We start from the raw sequence: 7,770 nt of genomic DNA on the forward strand, positions 1-7,770 counted from the left end.
AACATCACAGCAGTATCAATAAACACAGAGGGAGAGAACAGTTCACATGGTGAAGAGAGGGAGAGAGAGAGCGAGCGAGCGAGAGCAAGAGCGCGAGATAGAGAGATGGAGAGATGGAGAGATCCAGCCTTCCATGGAAATATGGACAAACAAACCAATAAATCTGCCGACGGCCAACGAGTCTGAACACTCAACGAGGCCAGAGAATAAAGCGTTGTGATTGGTTAACAGCAGGCTATTATATACAATATATTACTGTTGGAAAGTCTATCCAGCCATGACGTCGATAGCATCGACAGACTGCAGCCCAGAGCTTGGAGCCACAGTGTTAAATCCGTCTGTTTAGCTGGCATCTTCTTATGCCTTTTATTTTTTTTTTATTTTTTTTTTTATGTGTTCTCTTTTTTGATATTTGATGCTATTTATGTTTATTAATCGTTTATCATGTATATTGGGTTTTTATGTGGTATTTAATGTATGATTTTGTATAATGTAATGGTTTATGTGTTATTCTATTGCAACAACTGAACACACATAAAAATAAAATTGAGACTAAGTAACTCTGGGCATCGGACCAAAAGGTCAGATGGTTTTATAGTGGTGTCATGGTGCCCTGCAACGGGGCTGGCGTTTAAGGTGGTGTCAGCCATTTATAGACTGCAGCAGCCCTACACCACATCAATGCACACCTTCATAGCTCTTTACACGGCTATCATCACACATCATATCTGTCTGTCTCTTCATGTGGAGAATACCACATGAAGAGATCAGAGGTCATCAAATTGGGTTAGTTCAGGTGAAAGGCTGGGCACATTCAACCTGTCAATCAATTTCAAATGTCAAACAGCTGCTGGACAAATTTGGAACATTGAAGCATCTCGTCAGCGCATGAACACATGAACGGTGAGCAAACTTGATGTGTTCCACGAGAAAATTACAATCAAAAACTGCTGATTGTGTTCACAAGGGCTCTTAAAGATTACACTAGTTATCACTAGTTAGCTCTCTTTGGTAATAGCAGAACACATCGTCCGTCTCACTTTGACGCCACACTTCTACCGGCCAAAACGCTACGCGCAACTTCCAACAAAAAAACCCCGGGACAAGCTTTGTCAGAAACACCGCCGCTATCGTCCCATTGGCTGGATCTCGTCAGCACTGAGCATGTGACCTGGCATGATGCCATGTGTAAACAGCAGCGACGTCTCCTAACTGCTTCTGGGATTTGGAATTACCTGGAAAGCAACGGTGCGCTAATGGTCATCCATTAGCATTAATGACTCACTGTCCTACGGGTGAGGACGCTACGCTAGCACCGCCGCCGCCATTGTCTCATAGTCCCTCCACATAAATAATACACAGCGTCTGTGAGCCACCTCTCCGGCCCCCGCTGCATGGAGCGTACGCCGCGCTAAGTGCTAGCGATATGCATTCAGGCTTTCATGATTAAGTGAGCTGCAACACACAATAGGGGCTTCATAACACATGCTGTGGGCTTTAATACCCATAGCATGTGTTATATATATATATATATATAATATTATATATAACCATATATATATATATATATATACATATATATATATATATATAACCACTGTAAACTGGCTTCCATCCCTGGCACCTCATGGATGGATGGGTTAAGTAGTGCATGAATGCGTGTGCTGTGTCTGAAGGAGTGTGTGTGTGTTTGTGTGTTGTGTGTGTGTGTGTGTGTGTGTGTGTGTGTGTGTGTGTGTGTGTGTGTGTGTGTGTGTGTGTGTGTGTGTGTGTGTGTGTGTGTGTGTGTGTGTGTGTGTGTAATCCACACCATCCAACACCATTCCCCTCTACTGCCAAACCACACCAACCATCTCCACCATCACCTTCCTCCACCTCCAGCTCCACCATCACCCTCCTCCACCTCCAGCTACACCATCACCCTCCTCCACCTCCTCCACCTCCACCTACACCATCACCCTCCTCCACCTCCACCACCTCCTCCACCTCCAGCTCCACCATCACCCTCCTCCACCTCCACCTACACCATCACCCTCCTCCACCTCCACCATCTCCTCCACCTCCTCCACCTCCAGCTCCACCATCACCCTCCTCCACCTCCAGCTAGACCATCACCCTCCTCCACCTCCTCCACCTCCAGCTCCACCATCACCCTCCTCCACCTCCTCCACCTCCTCCACCTCCTCCACCTCCAGCTCCACCATCACCCTCCTCCACCTCCTCCACCTCCGGCTCCACCATCACCCTCCTCCACCTCCAGCTAGACCATCACCCTCCTCCACCTCCTCCACCTCCAGCTCCACCATCACCCTCCTCCACCTCCTCCACCTCCAGCTCCACCATCACCCTCCTCCACCTCATCCACCTCCAGCTCCACCATCACCCTCCTCCACCTCCTCCACCTCCGGCTCTACCATCACCCTCCTCCACCTCCTCCACCTCCAGCTCCACCATCACCCTCCTCCACCTCCTCCACCTCCGGCTCCACCATCACCCTCCTCCGCCTCGACCACCTCCAGCACCTCTACAACCGTACACCTTATCCCGGCCCACCCGCCCTCTCCCTGAGTAGCGTGGTCAGACTGGCTGACAGAAGGGCTGATGAAACAGCAGGAAATCACAACACCTTTTTCCTGTCCTCGCTTGGCTTGAACACACACACACACACACACACACACACACACACACACACACACTCTCTCTCACGGCCACACACAAACACACACTCTCACAGATACACACACACACACACACACACACATACACACATACACACACACTCTCACGGACACACACACACGCACAAACTGGACGGTACAGAGGGAATGAACGGTGCAGAGGGACACAGCATCATCTCCACTGTTGTATTGGTTTAGATAGATTATTATATTGGATAGGTTAGAGAGAGAGAGAGAGAGAGAGAGAGAGAGAGAAGAGAGAGAAGAGCGACAGAGAGAGACAGAGACAGAGAGAGAGAGAGAGAGAGAGAGAGGGACTGAGAGAGAGAGACAGAGAGAGAGAGACAGAGAAGAGAGAGAAGAGAGACAGAGACAGAGACAGAGAGAGAGAGAGAGAGAGAGAGAGAGACAGAGAGAGAGAGAGAGAGAGAGACAGAGACAGAGAAGAGAGAGAAGAGAGACAGAGACAGAGAGAGAAAGAGAGCAAGAGAAAGAGAGACAGAGACAGAGAGAGAGAGAGTTTGTGAGATTTCTGTCCAGATCAATTCCTTCGAAACCCAGCCATCCTCTTCTAGCAAAGTATGAGCCCTCAAGATGTCAGTTTAATAAGACGCTAGTGTCGTTAATATGGCATGAGCCTTTGAATAAACATTAATATGTATGTCTCCATGCCAGAGCTAATAAAAGTCAAGATATTCCATACCCCACCCAGATAAGGTCCTGGCCACTTAAATATCGAGTCAATTGTGCATGAGATGCATTTCTTGTCACGTAGAAACAATCAGTGGCAGTGATGCTGAAGGTTAGTCTGAGGAAGGTGCAAGAGCCCTCCCATTACCTGCTGTTTCCCTTTACATTCTGTATCACTGCGGCGTTTATATTCAATTTGATACCAATTATCGTTTATCATATAACAACCCTACAGGTGAGGCACAGCAAGGCAGCGAGAGATTAGCATTTGAACCTGATGGTATAAATATTGTATCTCGTGAAATGTATTAGGTCCAATAATAAATGCATCTATTTTTAAATAGGTTAGCAGCAGCAGAGCAGAGGGGCGAGGGGGATGTTCACCTACAAACTATAGCAGCAGACAGGTTTCCTTGAGCAAGACGCCTAACCCTGCTTGAGCTAACCCTAACCGTCACCCTAAGCCAACGACATACGCTGTACCCGTGTTCAGTGTCTCTTTGAAGAGTTCAAAATAGTCAACCTGTGGATGTAGTGAGAGCAAAAGCAGACCAACTTTTGCACTTGACTAAAATCCCAATCTGTTGAGAAATGTGTTTTGTGATGTCATTCATAGAGAGCGAGAGGAAAGCAGGGGGGAGAGGGAGAATGAGAGAGGCTGACGGATCAACTGAGAGAGAAAGAGAGCTATCAGCATGACAGCGTTGCTGTATAAAGATCTAAATAAAGCACAGTCCTCTCAGGATCTTACAGTCTGGTTCTTCTCTACCTCATGGCCTTCCCTCCACAAAAAGAGTCATTTGTGGCGTATTAATTTCTTCTTTCGATGCCTGGTATGTTCTCATTATTGGCTAGAATTATTTTTACAAATTTAACAAATAAATAATAACCAATTCAATCTTGGACAAAGGACGGGATATTTCATGGAGTTTTTTTGTGTTAATAAGTGGCTTATGATTTTTTTTTTTTTTTTTTTAATATGCTCAGTAAAAAACTAATAAATGTTAAGCTGGTGACAATTGAGTATGGTTAGCAGAGCAGACAGACAGAAACTCAAGACTTTGCCAACTCTATCTTATTATGTTTCTATTAGCCAGACAGAAAGAGAACGAAAGCGAAAAAGAGAAGGAGAAGGAATACTGGAGGCAGAGCTCAAGAGGAAATTTTTAAGTTTTGAGTAAGATATTGTTCAGCACATAATTCAGTTGTTGCTGTTTGAAAACCCCCACTCTGTTGTGTCAGAAGACAACAGATTGGTCTCCACTGCTTCCCAAGACTTGAATACATTTTGGTTTCGTGTTTGTGGAAAGAATGGATTTGGACTGGACTGGACTGGAACATTTTTTAATTATTTCCGGATTCAGCTGTGTTGTGTGATGAAACTGACTGAAAAAGATTCTAACACACTTAATCTGCAAAATATTGGTCTAAACACCAAGATATATTTAGTGTAACTGGAAAGATTGCCTTGCCTCTCTGTCCTGTGACTATTTGTATCAGGCTCTGATGAGCAAGACAGACGACTGAGCAGTACTTGAGGGCTAGATCTAGAATCAAATAGAGCTATATCAACTTAAAGTTTGGGAGAAAGACCACGCCAGTTACTCCACCTACTTACCGATAACCCCTGTATTTACACTTGCCCTTTCTCTAGCTCTCTCTCTCTCGTAGCCTTGGTCATTCGCAGCCTCTACCTCCCTGCCACCTCTTTACAAATGATGCAGGTGAGTCCGCCCGAGCTCCATGTTCCCGGTGCTTCTAAAGGAACCAGGCATGTGGTGGTGACTTCCCTCAGCTGTCAGAGCTCAGAACACGGAACCAACCATCTCTACGTCGGTAAATGACCAGTTCCAGCCCATCGCGTCCACAGAGTCATCCAGTTCAGAATAAAACATGGCATAATTTGGAGCCGTTGTAGATATGAATGGCAGGTTAATAGGGGGTCTTGTTGGGCTTTGGGAGACAGGGATTAGAGCCAAGTGGAGTTGAGGATGTGAGGGAAGAGGAAGATTTGATAGGATCAATGCTATCACTGATGGAGCCTGAAGCCCTAATTAGACCCTCCTACCCCACTCTTCCTCCTTCTATTTGATCCAGCTTATACATTTTTCCTCTTCCAACCCCAATCCATGAATCAGAACTATTTCCCCGCCAAGACACACAGGAATTAGATGTGTTTTTAGCAGCAGCTAGAGACAGGACAGAAGCTATATACTGGACCTATCATGGTGAGGATGGTGGAGGTGGTGGTGGTGGTCATGGTGCTGGTGGTGATGATTGTGGTGGTGGTGCTGGTGGAGGTAGTGGTGGTGGTCATGGTGCAGATGATGCTGATGGTGGTGGTGGTGGAGATAGTGGTGGTGGTGGTGGTCATGGTGCTGGTGGTGATGATGGTGGTGGTGGTGGTGGAGGTAGTGGTGGTGGTCATGGTGCTGGTGGTGGTGGTGGTGGAGGTAGTGGTGGTGGTCATGGTGCTGGTGATGATGATGGTGGTGGTGGTGGTGGTGGTGGTGGTGGAGGTGGTGGAGGTGGTCATGGTCCTGGTGGTGATGATGGTGATGATGGTGGAGGTGGTGGAGGTAGTAGTGGGGGTCATGGTAAGGATGGTGGAGGTGGTGGTGGTGGTGGTGGTGGAGGTAGTAGTGGGGGTCATGGTGATGATGGTGGAGGTGGTGGAGTCCACCCGTCCGAATGTGTAACACACATCATGGGGTAAGAATGCTAGCTCTCCCTTCTACCGTCAATCTAAAAGGTGTGAATGTAGACATGGAACCAAGGCGTGATTTCTTTAACAGTGCTGGCTCCATCCCCCTCTGTTTTAACACCACCATGCTCCATCCCCCTCTGTTTTAATACCACAACGCTCCACCATGCATGCATCCAATGCAGCCGTTGGATTCAGAATGGCCTGTGGAAATGGGCATATATGACCATTAAAAACCCCATCGAGGTACAGATCATAAATCCCCAAGATTCGCTGAAGTCGACCATGTTCCAGATGTGCATAGTGTGCGTGTGTGTGTGTGTGTGTTTGCGTGTGTGTGTTTGTTTTTGGGATTTTATTTATTTCCCCTGTGTGACACAAATTTAATCAGCCTTTCCTTCTGCCTGGATGAAGGGCAGATTGGCATGTTTCTCTCCACCAATGAGGAACATATAACGTATACTGTATACATATATATATGTATATAGAGAGAGAGAGATTTATATATATATATATATATATATATATATATATAAACACTCATGAAAAGGGAGGCAGTACAGGGGAAGAAAGAAAGAGAATTGTCAGCCATTCGCTTCGAGGCACAAACGGCTCGCTGTAATTACAGACAAGGAAAATGAGCGCTTGGTTTAAGTGGGGACTTAGTTTTGATTGTAAAATTCTGAGCTCATTTTGATTAACATTCATTTTAATGAAACATATGCGTCGGCCTTGCTGAAAACAGTGCTATTGAATAGAATCATTCACTACACATGGAATGGATATCTCGGAAAGATAAAGCCTCGATACTAGGTCCTTTATCAGGTGTGTGTGTGTGTGTGCGTGCGTGCGTGTGTGTGTGTGTTTTAAAAGGGAGGTATATGGTGTTTGTGTATGCATGCATGTGTGTGTGCCTGTGCAAGAGAATGGAGTGTGAATGTAAATTAGGTTACAATGAAGATGGCTCTGTCCTCGCTGCTCTTCATGTTAACCTCTCTCTCTCGCGCTCTCTCTCTCCTTCTTGCTAAGGTTATAGCGTTGATTTCCATATTTGCATAAGTAATAATCCAAAGTACGTCCGTGAATTGACCCATTTCCCATTGCCTCCGGTGTATGTTTCTAGTCTGGTTGAAAGGGCTTCACACACACACACGCACGCGCACGCACGCACGCACGCACGCACGCACGCACGCACGCACGCACACACACACACTGTTTCTATAGAGATGAAGGTCAGGTCAAGTGTCAGCTCTCCATCATCACTCGTTCTTCATTCCTCAGGATTGGGTGATTGACCCTGTGGTGCTCAGCTGGTTAGCTGGTATAGTTCTCTATGGTTAGCTGGTATAGTTCTCTATGGTTAGCTGGTATAGTTCTCTATGGTTAGCTGGTATAGGTCTCTATGGTTAGCTGGTATAGGTCTCTATGGTTAGCTGGTATAGTTCTCTATGGTTAGCTGGTATAGGTCTCTATGGTTAGCTGGTATAGGTCTCTATGGTTAGCTGGTATAGTTCTCTATGGTTAGTTGGTATAGGTCTCTATGGTTAGCTGGTATAGTTCTCTATGGTTAGCTGGTATAGTTCTCTATGGTTAGCTGGTATAGTTCTCTATGGTTAGCTGGTATAGGTCTTTATGGTTAGCTGGTATAGGTCTCTATGGTTAGCTGGTATAGTTCTCTATGGTTAGCTGGTATAGGTC

Source organism: Micromesistius poutassou, assembly GCF_964030765.1.
Source record: "Micromesistius poutassou genome assembly, chromosome: 18".
Taxonomy (NCBI): Eukaryota; Metazoa; Chordata; class Actinopteri; order Gadiformes; family Gadidae; genus Micromesistius; species Micromesistius poutassou.